This window comes from Brachycentrus maculatus, unplaced genomic scaffold (genome assembly GCF_059751285.1).
Source record: "Brachycentrus maculatus isolate JH-2025_06_01 unplaced genomic scaffold, ASM5975128v1 h1tg000309l, whole genome shotgun sequence".
In the NCBI taxonomy this organism is placed as follows: domain Eukaryota; kingdom Metazoa; phylum Arthropoda; class Insecta; order Trichoptera; family Brachycentridae; genus Brachycentrus; species Brachycentrus maculatus.
The window spans coordinates 822,635-849,746 of NW_028281059.1; the positions used below are offsets into that span (position 1 = coordinate 822,635).

The 27,112-nt window shown below is 29.7% G+C and overlaps 1 protein-coding gene across 1 annotated transcript in view; it reads right to left on the minus strand.

Annotated features, from left to right (window-relative positions):
• Positions 1-27,112, minus strand: part of kek2 (leucine-rich repeat, immunoglobulin-like domain-containing kekkon 2 protein) — a 253,114-nt gene that overhangs the window by 189,795 nt on the left and 36,207 nt on the right. Inside the window, exon 2 of the mRNA XM_088267920.1 lies at positions 16,468-16,531. The gene's annotated coding sequence lies outside the window, so the exon portion shown is untranslated. The remainder of the gene's footprint in view (positions 1-16,467; positions 16,532-27,112) is intronic.

Sequence of the window (27,112 nt, forward strand, 5' to 3'; positions counted from 1 at the left end):
CTTTCGCAAAATTCCCTCTGATATAGACACAACATATATTCAGATTTTCTGTAGACCGATTAAAATATCGCAGTAGTTGAGAAGAAAGGGAGAATACCTGCAATTGTAATGGTACCTACTCAACGGCCAATATTTGCGCACTCGTACAACAATGTATAAACTTTCACAAAGGGTTTGCGAGATTACTGAGAACTCCATTTTTTATAAAATATTTTATGTTACATTCTACTACTTTTTTATTATAAATGTAAAAAATCAAAGATAAAACCTTTTTTTGTGTCTTTGAAAAAAACGTGTGCGAATTTATTTTATTTTATGAAAACATTGAATCGAAACGAAAAATACAAAATAAAACCTTTTGATGCGAACCTATTTTGATTTATTCCTGGAAAAAATGACGACATGAATTGCGACTCGTGAAAAATGTACTTTAAAAAATAAGCTTTATTCGTCAATAGGATAACTAATTTATATATATTGAAATTCTCTCCTGCTGAAATACTCAACTGGTCTCATGAAATTTATATTTTCTTTTTTATTAAACAATATTATTTCAAAAAACATACTAACCATACAAAAAACTTGATCAATGATAGAGCAAACATTCCATGAATACATTTTTAGTGATTAATTCGAAAAGAATAAGTAAAATCAGTCATGTAAATGAACATATAAGCATATCATAAAGGTTTTACTTCAATAATGAATGGCAATCAGTGAATTACTAACAAAAGGTAATATTTATCCATTATTTTCATTGATTTATTCGGCAATTATTTTGTAAACTATCTATCTATTTTAATTTTAATTTTACTCAATAAACATCACTATTCCTTCAATCTATTGTTACATTCTACATCATTACAGCGTATTATAATAATGTTATATGCATTGAATTACGTTTCACGATAAATAATAATAAAGTTTAACTGGTACTTACTTAGTAAAAGTTAAAAGAGTAATGGACATTACAATATTAACTCTTAAATCGGTTAATAAAATAATTTAAAGCCCTGTATAATGTTTTTCAACGTTTCGGTATTAACTTTGTGATATGACATGATTAAATTATAAATAAAATACTTTTTATACAATTCAGTATTAAATTTTATTAAGACTTTTTTCGGGAGCTTCAGATACTTCCATTTATAGGTATAAATATAAAATACAATTTATATTAAAACTGTCAACATTTATACCTGTAAATAGAGTGAAAATAAATATACTACTCAATTGGTAAAAAAGTGTTTTCTTTGTAATTTGGCCTGTATATATGATACATGTAAATATCCGAAATTCTGTTTTTAAATATTCTTAATTTATTATTTATTTATTTTTAAAATAAAATTAAAAGCCCACTTTACTTGTTGAAAAAACCTTTGTAGACAGACTATTTAAATTTACACAGATTGTTTTGTTTGAAATTATTACTAAGAAAATCTTAAACCTTTGTTTAACTTTTCCACCCCCACGATCATAAAATTTAACGAGTTTGTTCTGACGATAATTGCTATTATGTTTAAACAATATACTAGCAAGCGTTCGTGCAAAGCGCCTATCAGAGCCTTAACTATTTGATATTATCATTAATTCGCGTAACGAAACAAGACAACGACTTATCTCCGACTTAAACTTTTCTAAACGATCATTCGGCCGCTAGTTGAGGAATCAAATATTTATATATGGATTAAGTTAATATCCTTACTAAATTATTTCACATACTAGAAAACGACTGAAAATGTTTCATGCTCTTTCGTTCAGCAGTTGTTTTTTGAGGGATTAAATTTAATATTTGTAAACGAAGATTTTAACGCACTGAAAATGTTGGAAACAAAAATTCATCCAATGTAGTGACATAAATAAACAATTAATTTATTATTTCACGAAATAAAAATACTTTGTGTTTTGATCCACTCACATTTTTATTAACCAACTAGTTTCGGCAACAACCTGTTGCCCTCTTCAGGGTTTAATTTCTGACTAAAGTTAATTAAAAAAAATATTAAAGGCCTTATTAAAAATTAATTAAAAAAATTAGAGGATGGTATTTGATCTTTTTTCATATTTACAAAAATACTTCAATTTCATACTTTTTATGTGAGCCTAAACGGATCATTATTTAAAATAGATTGTGGTCAAATTGTGGTAGACTGGGTTCATACCGAGAAACTCTGACTCAAGAGTCCGCGACACTAACCACGGGACCACAACTCGACTCTAGTTTACCTGAATAAGCTTGAACCGATGCAGTGCCTTATGTACCATCGGGTGCGTATAAGAGTTAGAAGAAAAAGATTTTTTTATTTATTTAAAAGTTATTTTAGTTGCTGGCATTATTTTTCGACTTAATATAAAGTCAGAAATTAAACCCTGAAGAGGGAAACAGGTTGTTGCCGAAACTAGTTGGTTAATAAAAATGTGAGTGGATCAAAACACAAAGTATTTTTATTTCTCGAAATAATATATCAATATGATCCACAAAGTTAATACTTTAAAAACAAAACAAACAATTAATTACTTTGTTGATAAGATTTGACTTTTCTAAGACATCTTGATTTATTGGAACCGATTTTATTTTATTATTATTTATTTTACCATAACGCTTACGATGTAAACAGTAAACATTCTTTTTACTTTTTCAAAAAAAAATATTAATGCTCGTTACTTGTGTTTAATACATACATATTATCAAATTATCTTTTAATTTTAAATTACAATTATGGTTATGGTAGATTTCGATATGAATATTACTTATAGTAGTATTCTAGTACTAATGGTATGTTCTGAAAATACTACATACATATAAATATATATGGAATAAGGCAAGTCTTCAGTTGAGTAAAGATAGTAACTAAATATTCATTCTCTAAGGTAAGGCAATAATTGTCAGCTAGGTAGGTATATACGTCAGTAAGTAACAGGTATATTTCCATTATTCAACGTATGGACGAGTTGTACAATATAATGGTACTGAAAGCGATGCTGTGTTATCAATCAGCGATAGTTCGCTCACCATATGGAGAACGAATATATTTACACGTATGCCTTCGTTTCAGGTCCATTATATTATACGTAGGTACATGTAAATATTCAGTATGGATACGTTACCGCCAAACTTAAATAGGAAGTCTTGGAATACGTCAGCATACACTACATATTGTAGATGCTATCTACCATATGTATATAAATATACCTTCCTATAGCTACATTTATTTATTCTATTTCTCGCTGCCACGTTGTTTGCGCGGTTATTAAGATATATTTATATGAGCCTACATGCTCGTTTGTAAGTATAACGTATCTTTGAAGATGCTTCAAATATACACATGAGATGCTCAAAAGAAAAGTGATCATATTCCATATTTCACAATGTTATAAAAATCTATCGTTATTTTTTAGGTTTTAGTCAAGTGTTGCAACCCAATAACAGCTCCCACTAAGTAAACTTAGAAGATTCATAAATCGTATTATTTTAATAACGATAAATTTTAATGATTTAAACGAGATTGGGCCATTTTACCCTCATCCAGTTAAAAATATACATTTATCTATGAAATTACAGTCTCTTTCACCCCATGTGCTTAATTTGCATGCACACGCAATGACAAATGAGCTACTTGTAACAAAATTTCCAAAGTCACTTGATAGAAAATTGTTTCAACTCTATAATTTTGCACTTTCTCCTTGCATTCTTCTGTTCAAGAGACGTCCCGTCGATATTAGTTGTTTATTTAACTTTTATCGATTCCTCAGAAAAATGTTTGTCAAAACGAAGTAAAATAAATGTTCGAATAGTAAAATAAGGAAATAATGCAAGACTGAGGCGAACATTATCGATAAAAAAAATGAAAGGTGTTTTATGATGGCTTAGACCTGTGAAAAATCGTTTCAGAATGAGTGAAAAAGTACAGTAAAACTAATTTATGAAGCGAATTCAGTTAAAAACAGAACTAGAGAAAGACCAATGAAAACATGGCATGATCAAGTATTTGAACTACTTGAAAACGGAGAGCTCAGAAGTTGGAATTATCGGCGGGTACGTATGAGGAGATGCATAAATGTGGAAGAGGCAAAAGTACATACCAAAAAATGTAAAAAATTTTAATGTGTAAATAATATAAGTTTGATTGTCTAACAATTTCTCATTTAGTTTTACTGAACATTTCACTTCCATTCTGAGTATTCAATATCTTACACATCGTTATTCCTGTCACTTTTCATCAGGTAATAGGTACATATACAGGCAAATTCCTTCAAAATATTCAATTTCTCTGCTGTTTCGATAAAACACTGACTGGAAACTCAAATTCTCTTTATCCTACCTTCAAAATGTCTACGTAATAATTTATACATGCTCCATTGCTTATTTCTTATAAGTCTAATTAAGACCGTTAAAATTTCTATATGTATCGACATTGGCATTCTGTAACATAAGTGCTCGTAATTAGCTAAACACCCTCTTCAAACAGAGATAACATAGTCGAGTTCTGTTTATCGAGAATGCGTTACACCGAAGAGAAAAATCTTAATTACCAAAAGAAACACACAGGGTCATCGAAAAATAATACCAGCAACTAAAATAACTTTTATAATAAAAACTTATTTTTCTTCTAACTCTTATACGCACTCGATGGTACATAGGGCACTGCATCGGTTCAAGCTTATTCAGGTAAACTAGTGTCAAGTTGTGGTCCCGTGGTTAGTGTCGCGGACTCTTGAGTCAGAGTTTCTCGGTACGAACCCAGTCTACTACAATTTGACCACAATCTATTTTAAATAATGATCCGTTTAGGCTCACATAAAAAGTATGAAATTGAAGTATTTTTGTAAATATGACAAAAAAAACAAACACCATTCTTTATTTTTTTTAATCATTTTTAATAAGGCCTTTAATGGTCTTTTTTATTTATTTAATACAATTTCTGTTCATTTTTACTTAATACAATCGTATAATTTTAGTTACCCTGGATTTTCCAAAAAAGAGACTGAGCTTTTGTGCTTAAAAATGGACTTTTTTGTTTATGGTATCATGTGATACATTTAAAATAAAAATTGAAATCAATAAATTGAAATATAAATAAAATACAACTCGTCAGTTTTACGAAAAAGAAAGGTCAAATAACTTGGTCCTGAAATTAGTGCACACATCAAAACATACTAAATTACGAAGAAATAATATATTTTTCCGCACGTTTTAATATCAAAACCATTAAATTACCTCTTTTACTTTTTTTATAACAGTTATTTTAAATATTGGCATTATTTTTCGATAAATCTGTATTTAGTTCATGTAAGGGTCTTTTATTCTGAATTATTTAGTCTTAAGCATCAGCTCCACTTATCCACTAATAAATGATATTTATTCTACTTGAATATGTATTTTCATTTTTGTATAGCGCCAGCTTTACGTAGAATCTGTAATCGTATTTAGTAAGTTTTACTTAGAATTTCCTTTCAAGTATTCCCGTTTGAAGTAACTTTGAGGTAAACAAACCAAAATAACAAACTTCCAAGCAAAACGTTAAGATTCGTCTAATAGTACTGCTTATTGAATTTACAAATGCTTATTTACCAAAAAAAAATCTTAAAAAACGTGTTGATAGACATATCATCTCAAAAAGCTACATGAGTAAGTCATAAGTATCTAAACCACATTCTGCATACTAAATTACTTTACAAAGTATTAGAATAACTTCAAATTATTCTTGATATTGAGATCTCCATAAAGATGAAGGCTACTTCTACCATGGCGCCATTTCACCGCAGGGGTAGGCAAAGAGGACGGAATACCATACTCTTTAGTCCTGACATACACTACCAGTTTCCTTCAAATCTATACATCTAGTCATACATGCCCTCCGATTACACATACTTTTGACACCACCGAATTTCAGGTTCAGATTGGTCTAATTGTGCCAAGTGTTTTTCGGAAATCCAAAATATGGAAATCATGTGAACATATTTACATTCCTTGTGACCTGACAAAGGATTTTCTGTAGCTTTGTCTCATAATATTGTGACGTTTTTTTATTACGTAGATGATTTATAGGAATTGAAAAAAGTTTTTGAATTTTTTGAAAAATAACAAGTTGAAAAGGTTTGAATCAATTCAATTTTCGACTTTTGGAAAAAGTTGGAAGTTTACGTTCTACTTAACGACCGTGTGTAAATTGCCGTATTTTTATTTATATTAGCACGAGCGTGAGAAAAAGCCCTGTCTCTCGCTTTTTTGCAAAAGTAGATTTTGAAGGGAAAGCTCACGTCATATTACTTTAAAAACGCTTGCGTCAGCGTGTTTCCTGAAATATAGTAACCTTCTTATTGTAAAGCCTATTCTTCGACAGTTTTCTCGAGTTTCATAATTTACTTGAGTGTTTTGCGAAAGTACTTTACAATATTTTCACGAAAAAAACATCAACCGTTATATCTGAATAATAAAATTTTATTTTCGAGTACTTCCGTAAAAAAATACCATTTTAAAATGAAAAGAATTTTAAAAATTGTTTCTTGATTTTTTTTATATAAATACATAAATGTTAACTTCATTGGGGAGGAAAGGGAGGAAAGAACGCCACACCAATATGTCGTTTAAAAACATTTTGAGCCCTTTAAAGGTTTATGCTGCTCGTCATAGATACCTACCAATTATTATTTCCTCCTGACCTCCACTTTAAAGTACCTATATATTTATTTTTTGTTTATACTTCTTTTTGTTACTACTTTCTCTATATGTATTCGTTACAGCGTTCTTTCCTTACGTATTCATTCTACGTATGTTTACTATCCCACGTTTTTTTTATATTATTTTATCGGTCATGCTTATCCCAGCCTTATATTAACATTAAATAATTTTAAAATTTGATCTTAAAACAAGATAATCAATCATTATTTCGTCAAAAGTATTTTTAAATGCGTTTTTTTTAATACCATACTCAATATTTTAAACCATGTTATTCTGATGATAATTCACAAATTATATACCCATTTAATTATTATCACAAATTTCCATTATTTTAAATTTGTCCACTTATTGACCATCCCTGATTCCTTAATCTGTAACTATAAACAGAAAATAGCCTCTAGGAATTCCTATGAAAATTCCAAGAAAATGTTTGACCTACTAACCCCCAAATATTTGTCATTGGAAGACAGTGTTTAATATCGATTAGCCTTGACAAAGAAGCTGTCTGCTTCGAAACCGGTCGATATTATAATTTGCTATAGTAGTGATTGTCCTGACGAAGTGACGGGTACGTCTCGAAACCGGTAGACAAAAATCTCGGTGAGTACTAAGTTTACTAAAAAAAATGTAAAAAAATATTTAAAATCGCTTATACCGTGTAAAATAATTTTCTAACTTTGACATGTACTAATATCTAAACGTCTAAACCGTAGAAAGATGTATATTTATATATAGCCTTATTATTATGACAATCTACGTTCTCGTATATTTTCACTTTTCTGTATGAAAACCAATTTTGTTTACGAAAATATACTCATAAAAAACTAGCTTCTTTTCACTCGTCACTTACTTCGTTCAATATTTTCTCCTCGGAGTACGCGATAAAAGAAGTTCCTATTTATCTTTCCATCTAAGTCTCTGGAAAATTTATGCTAGAGAGCAGCCCTCCCTGTTATGCTAACCTCACAGTTTCCTCTCGAGATATGACGTCACCACACACCCCGGTGACATTTTATTCCCATTTTAGGTTTGGCATTCCATAATTTTCAACCGGCACTAGAATAATATTATATTCTTGAAAACTATTTGAAAGTGTAATGATCGACAATGAGCGTTCCAAATTTGCTTAAAATAAGTATATTTTTGGTAATAATTTTTGAAATATTTTGTTAAACCATTAAAAAAATTCAACACTTTGTTTTTAACTACTTACTATAAACATACACCTTAATTCAATGATGAAATTCGTTCAAACAGAGCATTTTTATGTTTTATAAATTTGAAAGAATTTAAAATTAATCCACGAGAATTGCTAATCTTTTCTCAACGAAATGAACCTATGTTGTTTTTTGTTTTGTACATATTTTATTAAATTTTTATTAACAGTCTACATATTGATGTAAAAAAACAACTATATTGTTTTTTCCCACTTTTAAACAACTTAAATTCATCAATTTAAATATTAAACATTATTAATATGTGACTGCCATTGCATTTCGTTTTAAATATCAATTTCCAAAGTATTTCAAAAGTATATATTTCATTAAAACCGTAATATTTCACTGTAATTTAATTTACAACACACTCAAATTATGCAGTTTCTCTTCGCTGACGTAGTTTCCAAGTTTGTTACTAATTAATACAAGGAATTAGTTCTAAGTAAAGCATATACGAGTACCTTCCGTTTCACATTAGCTCCAATAAGATGTCACTTATCAAAGTTACGTATATCAAAGGATTGTGTGATCAGGAATAAATGAAATATTGTCAACCATTTGCATGCAATTGTCTTCAGTTTAATCATATTAACGGCACTTCAAAGGACGATATATGGACGAATAAAAACAGTTGTTTTTTAACATCTCATCTAAGATGATGAAAAATATGGAAGTCTGGGAAATATGGGGCCCATTACGTAAATGCCCAGACTTTCCTATTCTTCTTCATCTTTGATGAGATGTCAATTAATTGACATCTCATCAAAGATGAAGAAGAATTGTCTGTAATTGGAGATAATCCAGATTTTGTGAACAAGTATTTGGACACACTAAAAAGGTTGTAAAAACAGTTGCAGCAAAATCAAACCTTTCAACGAATGCTTAACTATGGAAGTGAAGCATAAATTTAGCAAAAGAAGGATGAAAGAATAAAGAATGCAGTCGTAACGCGATCTGTACGACGAATGTACAGAATGACGTATAATACATATTCGAATGGTGATATAAGGAAAGAATGCAAGGCTGAGATAAGCATTTTCATTTAAGTGGTTCAAAATCATATAACAAATTTAGCACCACCCTCGACCTAGTAAGTGGCGCTAAATATAAAGCTTTCTGTAATCAAAAGGCAGAATTAGTGTACCTAATGGAATTGACTTGAAAAATATTTTTATCGCGCATTTTAAATTCATTAAAATTTATATTGGTTTTCATTTTTACTTGAAAAACCGAGTAATTTGGAACGACTCATTACTCGGTAATTTTAGAATTTCTCAGTAAAAGAGGCCTCAACGTTAAGAATTCATACTATTTCATTTAAATTTACTTCACTGTTGTTATAAATTTCATACATAAATGCGAAATCAATGTTTTTTGTTAACACTTTGTGACACATTGTACAAACTGTATAAAATAAAACTCAAAATTTGTTTTTCAGCACTTTTATTTTGGTACTTTGGGATTCCAAAAATTTTGGATTTAGGAAAGAAGTATTGAATATAAATCTGGTTGAAAATCAATGTTTGGGTTATATTTTATAAAATTCACAAAATCAGTAACTTCGATTTCAAAGTAACCCGTCTTGATTGTGATAAATAGCTATCTCATAAACTTGTTAAGATATAACGATCTCATATTATCCATAGATTTCATATTCATAACACACACATTACATTTGTAATCCTTTCCATATACTCGCGTATACAGGTTTGTGGGGTAGAAATCTCAAGCACGTTCCCTTATAGAATTAATACCAGTACTAAGGCAGCGAGTACTGAGTGCCGGGGTAGTGTGGAAGCACTGTTTGCACGAATCACTACTGCAATTGAACAAGTTGAATGGCTCCAGGCTTCTGCATTATCCAGAAGAAAACCCTCATCCAAAACATACTCTTTCTAGTATTTTGCTGCAGTTTGCAAGTGGGAGGTAAAATACTGTCATGAAAGTGTACTTAAATTTAATATTAAAAGGAAGAAAACTTTCTTTTAAACTTTTAACAACTGGGTTTTTCCAGCTACTAAAACATGATAAACACATATTTTCATATTATTTTATGACATCTCATCAAAGATGAAGAAGAATATGGATATCTGGGCGTTTACGGGGCTGACGACCGTCATAGGCTGGTTTTAGTGATTACTTTACATACGTGTAACATTTGCCAATTCTACCCATTATTGAAAACCGCACTACTCAAATTCAAGGAAGTTCTATATATATGAACCAATTTTGAAACATTATTCTTGAATCACTAGAAATTCACTAGAGATATCTATTGGTGAGTTGAAAAGAAGCTTTTTAATGAGCAGAAACTCTTTTATTGAGACGTCAAAAAATATTTTGAAAATAACTCCTGTAATTAGAGATAATCCGGATTTTGTGAACAAGTATTTGGACACACACAAAATGTTGTGAATATATTTTCATATTCTCTGCAGTAAAAAGATCGAATATTTTGTGTTTTCATGCAAGTGTTTATAATGGGTCAAAATATGTATTTTTCACATTAAAATAAATTCATATTACCGTGAACTACTCGTATTTCATGTGCTGGACTACGTGTATTTGTATATCCTTGCAAAAGGTTGTGCAACATTATTTTGTTAATATTTATACACATACTTAATCCATGTTGTCATCAAAATGAATAAGAAAATATGAGAATACAATTAAAATGAGCAAATCATTTTTATTTTTAATAAAAAAGAATTTTTCAATCACATAAGATAATTTTATAATATTCTACAACAGCATCTCAGGTTTGATAAATTTTATACTTCATGAGGTGAGGTTCACCTACTCATTTTTGATCTCTCAAGCCCTTATAAGTTATTTTAATAAACCAATCCAATAATCCCGTCGAATATAATAAATAATGATCCTTAATATTGGAAAATAAATAATAATTATTATTTTAACGAAATTTTATAGCTATATACGAGAATTTATTATTTTGTTTATAACCTTTATGAAAAAAATGTCGGCTATGTCTCAGATACAACGTTTTAGTACTATTACAGATCGGTTCTCCGTTTTTCGTTTTGACTATCTTCCAACTGTCTTCAAATATATTAAATTCTTGAGGAGTTTTATTCTCTACCTCGCCTGCGCACACAATATAATAAAACATTACTATTATTAGTATGTAAATTGTCCTTATATTATGGGTTGTCAAAGGGTTGTGCTGTTTTATTTCTCTGTGTGGATGTGGGTTTGTAAGTCCTTGTGGGTCGATGGGTGAACCCTTGGGGTTTATTGTCTTCACCGAGTAAAGTGGAGGCAGGCCCAAAAATCTTTGTCCCATTTAGGCGTCCTTCAAAACCTTTCATAAATAATTTAACATATTTATTTTTATAAAACATTTAAAAATATAAATTTACGAATGTTTCAACAAACTAACTAACTAACAAACCATCACGCCCCTTCATTGCAGGGGTAGGCAGGGAGAATAGAGCGCAAAACAATCTTCACCGTTTTCCGTATTAATGCATCTATTCATACATTCCGATTATTCTGACTGGTGATTTAGCCACTTTCAAGTATTAGAAAATATTTTATCATGGCAAACTCAAGGTTCCGCTGTTTCTTTTACCATCCACATTTTCCGCATTTTTTACTATTCTTTCTTCACTCATTCACTTCGACCTCATTCAGTCTACTTTCATCCTTCTTCTGCCAACGTCATGCTTCCGCACATAAGGTTTGAAACGAAGACTATTGGACTTCACTTCAGTTAATACAAAATAATTGGTTTATTCGATCAACATTAATTAAACAATATTAAGATGTAGACAATTTTATGGAAAAAATTATATGTTAAATATATATATATATATATATATATATATATATATATATATATATATATATATATATATATATATATATATATATATATATATATATATATATATATATATATATATATATATATATATATATATATATATATATATATATATATATATATATATATATAAATATATATATATATATATATATATATATATATATATATATATATATATATATATATATATATATATATATATATATATATATATATATATATATATATATATATATATATATATATATATATATATATATATATATATATATATATATATAAAAGAATATATATATTAATGTTATAGCATTAGTTACAGGAAATTCTCTACAACTTAGAGCAGTCAAACAAATACCGTTTCTCATATCCAAGTGATGCACACAGCCCTCCCAATAACCCAGTATAGAATTGCAAAAATACAGTGATATACGTATATAATCCACAATGTTCCGTGTTATTTTGAACGACCCTTGTGAGTAAGGAAAGCACAGAGCTGTAAACATGTTACGGAATTTATTGTGACGTAAAATCCTACGCTATCACAGACTTGAGGGAAAATATAACCATTGACTTGATCCCATTCTCTCAAATATGGCATAAATATTATTCTCTCGTCAGAATTACAAGACTACATATAATTTAACACTCTCCTTATCATTCATCGTTCACTTTGTGTGATACCTCTTAAACTTTACATCACGACGATTGGCTGTCGGGTTACTATTCCCTCGACAGATCAATATAGACTTAACTTATGTATTACTAATAACTAATGTAAATTGTTCTTGTTACTTATTTAAGTGTTACAAGATTTCGTAGGGGAGAGAATGAATATTCATATTAAGCTGCACTGAGGCTGAACTCGCACACCGCAATAAAAACTTTTTTATAGCAGTATTTGAGTTCAGCCTAAAAGCAGACGCTATTCTGTTTGAACGTTTGTAAATGAAATCGTCTACGTCTGTATAAATGCTTCGGGTAGTAACAAAAGTTTGACAATTTTGTTGGTATGCAATATTGACATACTTGGACTTATTACGTCCTTAAGATTTTGAAATAAATTTCACAGAGAATTAAATAGACTTCTATATTTTTATATAGAAATCACAGTCGAATGGGTCATAGGATGGTTTAGTGAACACATTATACACGAGTGACATTCATTATTCTACCCAAGATTGACACGAACTGATCACGGAACGTGATTATATATATATATATATATATATATATATATATATATATATATATATATATATATATATATATATATGTATATATATATATATATATATATATATATATATATATATATATATATATATATATATATATATATATATATATATATCTATATATAAATATATATATATATATATATATATATATATATATATATATATATATATATATATGTATATACAAATATATATATATATATATATATATATATATATATATATATATATATATAATATATATATATATATATATATATATATATATATATATATATATATATATATATATATATATATATATATATATATATATATATATATATATATATATATATATAAATATATATATACATATATATATATCTTTATATATATATATATATATATATATATATATATATATATATATATATAATATATATAAATATATATATATATATATACATCCATATATATGACTTCCAAAACCAGCCTATGACAAGTCGTAAGCCGTGTAAATGCCCAGACCATCTTTTTAATATTAAGGATGCGTTATCAGTAACACTATGTTCATGATTCGTTTTAGATTTTAAAACGTTTTAGAAGATTTACCGACCGTTTTGTAAAACTATCCTTGCGCGAGATAAGTACGTGTACTTCCAAAGGACCCATAATCGTGACCTTGAAACCCCGTAAATGATAGCTCGCGTATGCTCGCATCGCGTTATATTCCTTGGACACTTTTTCCCCGACATAAATCATTGCTCAGTATTCGCCTCTCGCAACAAAATACAGAGGGTTGTTTAACGGACCCATAAATTACGCGAGGGAATGTATTTAAAAGTCCACACATATTTATCAAAAAGCAGTGGTAATCTGCTGGGTATTTAGCGTTTTTATCCCGGGAAGGAAAATTTCACGTGTGAAAAAGGGCAACATTTCGGGACACATTTCGTTACATAAATGTATAATATTTTACAGGACCGGTCTTTTGAAACTTTATTTAATCAATTATGAACAGCAAACATTTCCAATTACTGTGTAATCTAGAAAATATCTTTGATATAATTAATCTTGTGCTAATAGCCCTGTTTTTCTGTTAGGTCTTTTCAGACAATTTTAATGAAAATATTATTTTTCCTGGCTCCATCTCAACTTATCGTCTTTACAGATTGTTGGGGTCAGCTCTTCTAGCCCTCAGGTTAAAGATTCTATTATCACAGGCAATGTCACCTAGGCCATGACTTCGAATCATATTTTCTTTCTGGAGCAACCACGAATTATCTGGTCTTCCTCTAGATATCTTTCGAGGAAGATCCATGGCAATAAGACCAGGTTCTCTGCGCCCTATGTGCTCGTACCATCTCAAATTACCTTTCCTATATCTTACTGTTGATTCATTCAATTAATATTTTATTTTGTCTCTAAGAGACACCGCGCATGCTGCGATACAACCTTCCAGGTCGACCACCAAAATACTTCGACGTCATTGTCGGTATATCGACGGTTGGTATACAAGAGTTGATATAGATTCTTTTAACTTTATCGGTTAAAAAACAGTTAAAATATATTTTTTTCCGCAGTGTTATCTTTATCGTTACTTACACGAAGGCAAGGTGATCACTCCTGCGCTACAAGGACCAGTCCAGGGTAATATTTAATAAATATAAGTGTGTAAAATCAATAATATTAATTTTTTAAATAATTAATTCTGAGAATCGAAGTTGAGACCTCTAGCATGGTAGCTAAACACGCCAACCATTACACCACGTTGGCGAATAGAATGTATTATGATGTTTAATTTATAAGCAGCCCTTTCGTACGTTAATAACACGAGTAAAATCCTATGGTCCACTATTCTTATGTCCATAATGTAATCCATCCCAAAGGACATGAATTGATACAATCTTTCCCTCTTGCGATTCTTAAGAGTAAAAAAATATATCTGTTAAGGCCTCACAATGGACTCCCCGCAAGAATTACTCCCTCGAGTGGATTCCTCGCAAAAAATGATTTGACGAGGTAATAGTTTTAATGTACTCGCCCTTCCAGCCGAACCAACCCTCGGGGAATATTTCGTAGGGTCCTGTAGATAACGAGACTATCAAGTCTTTCTTAAGAGATCTTCAAGAATAATAAGAAAAGAAATATAAAAACTTTATTCACTCTCTATGCTTCCTGTCTTATATTATTCATGAAAATAAAAACGGTAATATTGGAATTCTTTGCTCGGTTATAACAATAATCTGATATTTTATTACATTGATAATTTAGGGTTGGAATTATTTTAAATTGTGGAGAGGTTTCGTCATTTTTTGCCAAAAAAAATCAAAAAATTCTTGTTAATTTTTTATGTATTTTAAATTGTTCGAATATTTACATTGATAATATGAAATTCCTAGTAAAACACCCAGCCATAAAAATATATAGTAAATGAAGCCGTTAATATATTGTTAATAATTTTACTGATTATTGATGTTTTAACATTGAAAAAAATAATAAAAACCTTGTATTTTACAAACGAAATCATAAAAATACATTGTATGTTTTTTAAATGTTATTGCTGTAAAAAAATAATCAATTAAACTCATAGTTTTTGCTAGAATATTTATATGTAACCTCCAGTTTTGTAATTTCTTAATTATATATATTTTTTAGTATTTTACATTTGAACATACTCGTACATATTGTATAATGGTTAGCGCGTTTGCCATGTTGAGGTTAGCGGGTTTGATTCTCAGAGAAGTAACAATAAATATACTTGATTTTTCACTTAGATATTAATTTAATAAATTATTTAATATCATTTTAGGCTATGAGAATTACATTAAAAACTCTTTCCTGAACTGCAGGACTGATCATATTCCCATTGTATAATTAACGATCAAGATAACATTATTTGTTATGACGTAGTACCCCACGAACCATTGTGACTAAAAGCAAATTGTGTAGTTTAATAATCTGATTATATTATTTTTTATTCAAATTAAATTTCTGTCTTCAGATAGAAGATCAATAGTTCGTGAGTTTTATATTTTAAAATTAAGGCAATCTTTGATCTTACTTTATTAAATTTAAAGAGGTGAATCTCGAGAAATAGGAAATTCATTCTTTGTATACTGCCAATATCTTTTGTTACCTTGGAGAAATCCATTTTGGATAATTTCGTTAATCTTCTCTTTATATAGGTACCTAAGGCCTATTCACGTATTGAGACTCTCTTTCAATCTTTGTAATACGATTTAAATGAAAATGTTTTATACCAGCATGTTCAGGGGTGGCTCCTTTATGTCACGTTATACGTACGTTACTACAAAAAGGGTTGCCATTATAATTAACAAATTAATTACTTATTAATTAAACATGTATGAGTCGAACTTTAAGTACTGACTAATCATATACTATTCATCGTGGGTGTTTTTTAACCAATAAGTATATATAATATGAAACCTATTCAATTACATTAATCCTAAAATCTTTTGAAAACTGTGTACATACCCATATCCAGTGACGTGAATTCCATACAGACACAAAAGCAGTGCCTACCATCGTTTTTTGAAAACTGTAAAGAAAAGGAAATATATGTTTGACATTGATTTATATATTTTTCTAAGCGTGCATTATTTGAGTTTTAATATGAAAAATTAAGGTAGTCGCCTCATTTTGACAAATTTATATCTTAAGAGCATTTAAAGATGAATTTAAAACATTAATTTAACTAACTAACTAACCATCACGACACTCTCTGGAGGGGTAGACAGAGACAATAGAACGCCATTGTAATCTGTCTTTGTAAACAATCTTTGCCTCTTCCACATTCATCCATCATACATACCCGCCGATTATTTCGACTCCTGACCTGACTACGCCCAAGTATTTTATTATTCCTCCTTATTTTTGTTTGTGTTTTTTCCTCACTTATTTGATGTACATTTTCAAACCTTTTCAACACACCTTTTTTAATTTTATCAATAATGTTTAACTATAAAATTAAGAAAGCGTGCATTATTTATTTATAACACAAAGTATTCAATAGTTATTCCACAAAGATAAAGCCAAATCAATGAATCATAAAAGTATGTTCATATTTAACATTTAAATTTGTCTGTAAAATTGTCAGAGCTCACTCCAATTCATGTCGATGATGGAAGCTGGAAGCCATTTCCGAATACATATCCCTAAAGAGAGACAAAAGAATGAGTCTATTAAAAAACAATATGTATTAATATAGTGCCACAGTCAAGTGAATATTCTTATATTCCCGTAATAGAGATATTATTTTTAAAAAAAATTCATATAATTTCACAAGAAAATTAGAGTTTTGGTCCTTGAGATCTTTAAAAGAGTCCTTAACACATCTCTGTGTAAAGAATTACGCCATATTTTTTTGAATTGTGCGAGAAATTATTAAATTCCTGACAATATTTATTAACTATGTAGAATAACCTGATGATTTAAATATAAGAATGAAACAATTGAATAAGACCACTTTTCAGCTTATTAATGTAAACACGACTAGTTTCGACAGATCTTCTCATCAACGAATTTATTCGTGTTTACGCGTTTACGTGATTACGAAACTCAAATTTGGTCTTCCACAAGTGTTTTATTTTTATATCAAGATCCTGACGTCATAATAATTATGACGCATTATTCATCTTATAAAGTCAGAATCGCTACAGTTACCACCCAGTCCACGTGACTCGCCCACGTGAAATTGAAAACATTTACGCACTGGTTTTAATGACGTCGATAACAACTTTTCAAAAATTTACGCATAGGCGGAATGACGACATATTTTTCACCCAATAAAATTCTAAATGGCAAAAATTAAGATTTGCAAAAATAAACTTAAATAAATGAAAGTTGAGTATAATTTTAATATACAAAAAATTTCAATTTTTCATATGTGGAGTCTATTAATGCCCGAAAACATAATGTAGAGGTAAGTGCGTGTGAGCTCCGTATCAGAGGTTCCGCATTCGATTCCTAGTAGGATCGAAATAAATGTGAGTGATTTTTTATCGCGTCGGACTGGTAGAAGAAACGCCGGACTGATCACATTGCCTTCATGTAATTAACGATCAATATAACACTGAGTCAGTACGTTGCAGTGCCCTTTGCAACAATAAGGGTTGAAAGGAAAATTTGAAATGCGACATTTCTCTCAAAAAAATTAAGTCTATTTCTCTCAATCTAAAAATAGTACTTTTTGTATTTTATTAGAAGATTACATAGATGTCCCTTTAATTATTATCCCCAAAGTCGTCGTTAAAAGATTGGCTACCATACCTCGGTTCGGGTTCGATTCCCAAAGGACTTAAAATATGTTCAAGTAATATTTCAACCTAATATTTATTTGAAAAGTTAGTGGACCTTGGTAGCGTCTGGGATATTTGATCTGAGGACCGTTGCTTCAATATACCTCGAATTTTATTTTTGACTTATCTATTTATCTAATTCCTGGAACACGATATATATTTTACATCACAATAATAATCATGAATATAACTTTTACCTTTATACTCCTATTTTTGTAAAAGATTATCCGTTTATCAAGAATTAGTCGGTTCTAATAAATATTCTCAATATTATTCATATTTAAAGCACTTACTTTGTGGTTAGTCATTTTATCATTTTTTTTACAAAAATGTTAATAATATTAGTATATACTACCACAGTGGTAGTGATTTTCCTGACGAAGAGACGGGTATTATATATATACATATATATATATATATATATATATATATATATATATATATATATATATATATATATATATATATATATATATATATATATATATATATATATATATATATATATATATATATATATATATATATATATATATATATATATATATATATATATATATATATATATATATATATATATATATATATATATATATATGTATATTAGTGGTTATATACAAACATTATTAACATTTTTGTTAAAATATAAATAAGTTTCTAATAAATTTTCGAAAACGAATTACCTAAATCCCTCCTAAGTTTAACACATGATGACATTTTTCAGCCATACTTAGTTCCACTCCAACCGAAATTTCCGTCACCTAAATAGGTCAAATCCCTGTAATTTATGAATTTCGAACGAGAGCCGAAAGCAATCGTAAGTCATTTTCACTTTTCACTTTAAATTTCCGGTATAAAGCCACACTATCCGTATGAAAATAATAAGTTTCCTCCGAGACCGGGCCCCTCGCCACGTGATTACTCCATTTCCTGGGTCACTTTCCATTTTGTCGTAAATTCTCCCGTAATTTTCTCAATCCTCTACTCGGGGAGATAAATTTTGTAAACAGACAGCACTTACGTTTTTTATTGAAGCACTTTCCGCGTACATGCGAGTACCGAACACATTTCGGTGATTCCATCCCAAAAGTTATAGGGGATGTTCGATTCAGGAACTCGGCGTGTTTGTGAATCACTCAATTCCACTAACTTTAAATAGTGCGATGAATAAAGTATGGACACTTCCTGGATGCCCATCCTGTTTGAGTAAACTCGGATGAGATATTGCCACGTCTCGTGAAGTCAGTCGGTACACGTAACATTGCAAAATACAAGGCATACAAAGAGCCATACGAAAAATATTACTATTTACTAAGTAAAACTTAAATTTAAAATGAAAAATATTCCGTGTATCGTACATCACTCATCACTAATATGATGACTTTCGACATTCTTTCTTTGTATATATGAAATCAGGTATACCATACTACTTACTCGTATAATTTTTATACGGACTTAAAGAAACACCAAACTGATTTTAAATAAAGAAATTCATCATCACAAAACACGAGCACATATTAAAATACATGTGAAGCCGATACGTACAACTATCTTTGGAGTAAGATTTTACATTGTATTGCCTACACGGAATTTAATCGGTTGCTTTTAACGTTTTTTTTAACTTTGTGATGAATACAAAACAAATAAACTATAAAAATATTTGTAGAAATAACATTATTTACAAAAAATATTTTTTTTATATTTTTTATTTAAAAAAATTATAGATATCATATAATCAATTATCATTCTAACCTAATGTTTATTTTACATGCCAAATATATTATATAAATATCATTTTGGCTGTTCAATTTTTACGACGAAAAAATGCTTATTTATCTTCCTTTATTATTTACCGCTAATTTTCCAACAAATCCATCGATACAATAATAATAAAACCCTTATCCGCACCCCAATGGTGCATAGGGCACTGTGCCATATTAACGCAGTGTTATCTTAATCGTTTACACATGAAGGAAAGGTGATCAGCCCTCCGCTTCAGGTACCAGTCCATGGTAATATTGAATAAATATTACAGTGAAAAAAATCACTTTTATTTATTTTACCCCCCTTGGGAATCGAACCCGGGACCTCCAGAACGGTAGCCGAGCGTGCTGACCATTACACTACGGAGGCGGACAATCGATACAAAGAGCTTGTTTTTTGATGCGGTGAAAAACACATAACAATCCACGAAAAAATATAACCCTTTTTTCCATCACGCTAATTCAAATAATACATTGTGAAAAAATATGAGCCACGTCGGCAGTTTTTGCAAGGAAACGGTGAAACGGTCCGGTTTTGTTCGCTCGCGTGCTATAAATTGCTGAATGAAACACTTTTTTGCTCGCCAGTATTGATCTCGCGGATATAATGGCGAGTTATTGCGAGCTTTGCGACGGGAAACATATTTATACCTCGGAATCTCGAGCGAAAGACATCTAAGGAAGAAGCCGTCGATAGTGTGGATAAAAGAAAGGAAGAATTTCATTTTTCTTTTTTACGATCTCGCTAAGGCAGAGCAGCCATTTAAACTGCGACAACCACATTGAGAAAAAATCTCTTACGACTTTTACTGGCTTACATAGGCGGTTTAGCTCTAGATTAGATTTCATCTTTCCAACATTCAAAATGTAAAATTGATACCTCTGCTTTTCACACATTTTCAGTTCACACGTGCTTCAGTTATATTAAATATTCAGAGGAAAATATTAACATTATATATTACATTTTGACATCTCGATATAGATAAAAAGAATTTGTAAGTCTGGATATTAACAGGTATTTTGACCTGTCTTAGGATGGTTAAGTGATCCACGCCTCCATATTCTTCTTCATCTATGATGAAATTTCAATTGGAAATATTTATTTTTAACTCATGTAGGTTTTTAAGGTATATTTCACCCATCGATCTTTCCCATCGTAACTTAGTAACATACAAACAATCTTTTGAAATAGAAAAACCAAGAAAAAAACCTAACAGAAAACTATCAATTCAAGTTTTTTCAACTGTAATGCAATATATTTTCAAATTCTTCTCTTCTTCAAACCCTTACCCGCACCCCAATGGTGCATAGGGCACTACATCATATAAACGCAGTATTATCTTGATCGTGAACACATAAAAGAAAGGTGATCAGCCTTCCGCTTCAGGTACCAGTCTAGGAAAATATTGAAAATATATTCAAATTAGCACCTCAAAATATCATCAACTTAATATATCATTTATTGTGCGATAGTGATGATCAGTGATGATTTTTATTAGTGTATTCTGAATTGTTATTGTAGATTATTTGTTAATATCGTAAAAATTCATTGGCCGTAAATAAAATAAAATATAATATTAGTATTTATATCGATTTGATTTCCGATTTAAATTAAAAACACACCTTAACTAGTTTTGTCATTAAAAACAATACCAATTGTACAACGGGCTATTTATCGATTTCGATTAAATTTGATGGTAAATACAATTTGAACGAGCGCTATATTGCTTTGGTTATAATCAAAATCGTGATGGGATTAACGTTCAGATTCAGGAAATTAATAGATTATTATTTAATCGAATTTTAAAAAAATGCGATACAAAAATGGCTATTGAAAATATTTTAATCATAATCAATTTTTTTATTCTTTTTATCAAATCATCTATTCTATTAAATTTTATATCACCAAACATTTTTAAAAAATACATATATTAAAACTCATTAAAGCTTTATCATTAAATTGTCTTTTTTATGTCCAAAGGAACAAACTTATTGCTTATTTTTCAAACCCTTATCCCGATGGTACATAGGGTACTGCATCATGTAAACACAGTGTTTTCTTGATCGTTACCATATGAAGGAAAAATGATAAACCCTCCGCTTCAGGTACCAGTCCAGTGTAATGTTGAATAAATATTTGAGTGAAAATATCACTTTACTTGCCTTTTTTTACATATTTATTTGCCCCCCTCCCCCGGAATCGATCTTGGAACCCCCAGTATGGTTGCCGAGCATGCTAACCATTACACTTCAAATAACTTATTAATTAACATATTAATTAACTTATTATTCATTAACCTATTTTACTAAATTATAAATATAACGCTTTGTTTTTTTTACAATTTGAGTGCAACAAAAAATATCATAACATATTTAACAATTGAACCATTATACTTTCTAAGAAATATTCCTAAAAACATTTTAAAAGATTTAAAAACCCATTTTTGGGTGTACACAATCCTTGTTTACTAATCCTGGTTTCTCCATTGAGGGGTTAATTTTACATTTTAAAATCTCAACATAGATAAAGAAGAATATGGAAGCCTGGGTATTTACAGGACTTATGACCTTTGGCTAATCAGCCAAAGGTCTTAATCAAGTTATCATTTTTACACTTCATGTTAACATTCTCATACCCACCATAGATGGCTGCAGTGAACTCACACATAAAGAGTCACGAGATGTATGATGTATGTTGGAGTTCCAAAAATTTGAGTGACGTGGTTGTCAATCATGGGTAGAACGGTGAATGTTTCACGTGTGTAAAGTGGTAACCTAACCATATCATGGAAAATAACCACTCATTTGACTCTCATACACTTAAATTATTACAAAGATCAAGTCATGAATAATTTAGAAAATTTAGAAATACATAAAAATTTAAATTCAGATAAAACAATAATTAATAATATATTGTTTCAAAATACGTCACCATTATTATCAATGTTTCCTTTTACAAAAAATGTTGTTCCTTAGCCCCCCTACCTATATTTTTTAACCTATATTTTTATTCGTTAGTTTTAATTTGTACCAGAAGATGAAAACAATTGTCGTTTTCGAAACTAGTCGTAAATAAAATAAAACTCGATTAAGTGGATTATTCAAGTGTTTAATTTTTAATAAAGTAACCTAACCCGCTTATGACAGTTCGTCATCCCTGTAAATTCCCAGACTTCCATATTCTTCTTCATTTATGTTGAGATGTCATGATGTATTTTATATTATGTTCATAAGTATATACTCAACAGTTCGATTAACCCGTTCAATATATAAAGGTATGTAAAGTTAAAAAATATATTTTTTTTAAATTTATGGAAAAAGTTTAAAGGAGGGTTATACTTTATGTCAGGCACTAGAATTGGAAATTCCTTACATTATTCCACCTCTCCATCACATCGTAATAAATAATATTCAACTTTCTTTTAAAGTTTAGTATTTCAATATTACATACCATTCATATGAGACAGAGTAAAGCTATAAGTCGAAAATATTTCTTTGAATCTGAGATACATTACTTTATTCATATTTTTTGTACGCTAAACTGATTTTAAGAAATATTATTTCTTTTAGTAAAATGGGTACAGCTGTATTTATATATTTCTTTTTAGGTACTGGCAAAGTCAGGTGTAGTTCTGACTAGGTACTGATTTTAAATTTCAATTAGAGTGTCAATTTTTCAATTTTTAATTTATTCTATAAAAATTATTAATGATTAGTATAGTGACATATACATTTATTCATTCAAATCCTTATCCGCACCCAATGGTGCATAGGGCACTGCATCGTATAAACGCAGTGTTATCTTGATCGTTAACACATGAAGGGAAGGTGTCCGCTTCAGGTACCAGTCCAAGGTAATGTTGAATAAATATTGGAGTGAATAAAATCACTTATATTTATTTGAATGTAAGTGATTTTATTCACTTCAATATTTCCCCCTAGAAATCGAACCCGGGACCTCCAGAACGGTTGCCGAGAATACTGACTATTACACTACGGAAGCGGACAACATATATACTGCAAACTAAAATTTAAAGCGTTACATTAAAACAAAAATGATAATTTAAGCAAAAACACTCTTGTTAAAGATGTAGAAAAATCCCGCTGTGAAATATCCCCTAAGACACATGGAACAGATCAATATCTGGCCTGATATTGTTCAGCATAGCGGTAGCTCTTCCTACAGGCATAACCATAGGCAGGTTGGTCCTGTATAAAGGAATCTACAACAATATATGCCGACGCTGTCAGCAAGCAAGCAAGCCGTAAGCTTTACGAGTACGGATATGCACTCCGAGTACCTAAGCAATTGCTCATTTTATCATTTTCCTATTCTTAATAACAAGCACTCAATATTCCTACTCCATTTTCATTTCCATACAGTAGTTATGTCCTTACTCTGATCTGAATTCTTTCTCCTTCTTCTACACTTATTTACATCCAATGGTGCAGTGAGCACTGAATCGCATACAAGCAGAGCGTTAATCCCTGATTGTCAAATACATGTAGAAAAAGTGATCACCTATTACAAATCCAGAGAAATTAGTAAAAAATCACTATTTTTTATATTTTGATCCCCGTGGGAATTTAATCCAGGACCTCTAGCACGGTACACAAACGTGGTGACCACTAAACTACGACCATTTATTTGTATACAAGATCTAAACCTTGAGAAAGCTTTCGAAATCCAACATAGATCACTTTTGAGAACTCATGGAAGCATCAAGAACAAATCCAATACAACAAGGACCAATAACAAATAACAAAAATACTCATATAATATTACATTCAATAGTTGTATGTTTACTTATTTATGACTAACAATTTAAAGAAAACCCAGATGTAATGACAAGTATTTGGATACACTTTGGACTATCTTTATTACTAAAATACGAAATGACGGCTAATTAAGCGCAAAAAAAGTTTTTTTCGAAAACTTTTAGCTCGGGTTGAGGGCCATAAGTAGTATTGAATATTTTTTTTAGTATTTTTTATGGTATAAGTAATTCAAAAGGCAACATTTTAGATCCATTTGATAATTAAATTCGCAAAAATGAATCAGCGGCCTACCCTTTTCATCAGATATCTAGGAGTTTTAGAAATTTGAGTATTGTTGTTGTCAATCATGGGTAAAATGGTAAATGTTACACGTGTGTAAAGTGATAACTTAACCAACCTATGGCAACCCTGTAAATACCCATATTCTTCTTCATGTGTACCCTATTTGCATGTAATAAGAACTACTTGTATTTAAACAAAACTAATATCAATGATTACGAAACAAAAAGTTTCGTTCGTATAATTTCTTTTCAACCTATGGCTTAAAGGTTTTACGTTATAAAGTAGAAATACTCGTGCATAATAGATTCATATATAATAGTTTAATATTCTGACAACTTTGAATAACATTTACATAATACACAAACAAAATGTTTTCAAAATTTCACCAGCATTTAAAATTCAAACGAGGTAGAATAATAATTTGCGTTTGAAGCCCTTATTATCACACATGGTTTTTGTTTTAACATAAATCTCTTTAGGTTTTCAAAATTAATTTCAAGCCTCATATTATGGGATTCTTCGTACTTTTGTATGAACGTTAATTTTCTTTTGCGGCAGCTCATTTTCAAGATACATACATATAATATTACTTCTCTGATTTCATCTCATTCCTAATTTCGTTTAGAAAAACTCTCGTAATGAAAACAAAAAATATTATTAAATACTCGTTAGGAAACCATTTCCTTAAGTCCCCCAGTCTTTGTGGTACTGACTTTTGTTTTTTAAACTTAAAAAAAAAACTCAATTTGGTTTCAAATTATTTCGTGCGCAGTTAATTTTTTTACCGGTATATATTTTTATCGAAATGCTATCTCTTTGGATGATGTATGATATATTTATGAATAGTGTTCGAAAGGTTATAAAACAGATCACAAACTTCGCGCTTGTATAAAAATATTGGTCAACGATTTACAAATATTCAAATGATTTTCTTAAGTTTCATCAATTGATTCTGTAGGCAATTTGTGGTAAAATCTATCAATTTTCTAATTTAAGTTTCATTTAGAAAATAGCAATTTTTCTTTTAATCTATTGCGACACGTTTTCGATGCGTTCCGCATAATTTTCAAACACCGTATACGATCTTTAAAAATGGTGCGGAATGCATCGTCACACGTCTCACAATACAATTAAATAATAATTTACCGAGTAAAACCTTAATAAAAAATTAAAAGATTTTTTTAAATATAAGATCATATTTTAATTAGTACTCTTATTAGATTATGCGATCTCTCAGACAAATTTGTGGCAAAATGATGAATGATGAATGGTGAAGTAAGGAAAGAATCCAGGGCTGAGACAAGTATAATCGATAAAATAAAAAATGTGTGAATGAGTGAAGAAGAACAAAAAATTATTTTATGAGACGAAAATTGTTGGTTATAGAAGCAGAGGAAGAACGAAAAACGAAACTTCAAAAGTTGTCACTTATTTTCCCATGGCGATGTAGCCATCACAACTTATCAAATAAATAAAGCCCATCGCATGTCTCACAGAGTGGATTCATATTACATAATATATGATGACAGACATTATACTCTAAATTGTACCTTTCAACGCGACCCCAGTGTGAATAGATGAATATTTCATAAGGAGAGAGAACTAGTCACAAATGTACTTGTATTTACACTACCAAATCACATTATAATTGCAATAATGACTGAAAGTTTATCGACGAACTAATAAATCTTTTTATATATTTCTTTTTAATTCCTTGCCTTTTAATTACTCTTTTCTTTTCGAAACTATACATTTATTTCAAATGATTTTTTTTTCTGTATAAAACATACAAATAATGCAATGAAGTTAAATGTTACCTAAGTTAAAAAAAGCGGGCTATGAATTATCCCGCCTCAAGTATTGTAAACTGTGGCCTCAGTACAAAACAAACGCAGTGAAGGCACGTTATTGTAAACTTATATTTTTAATTATAAATATAATGAAAAATAAATTATTTAATTAATTTTTGCGAAAGATTCAAATGTGGTATTAAAATAC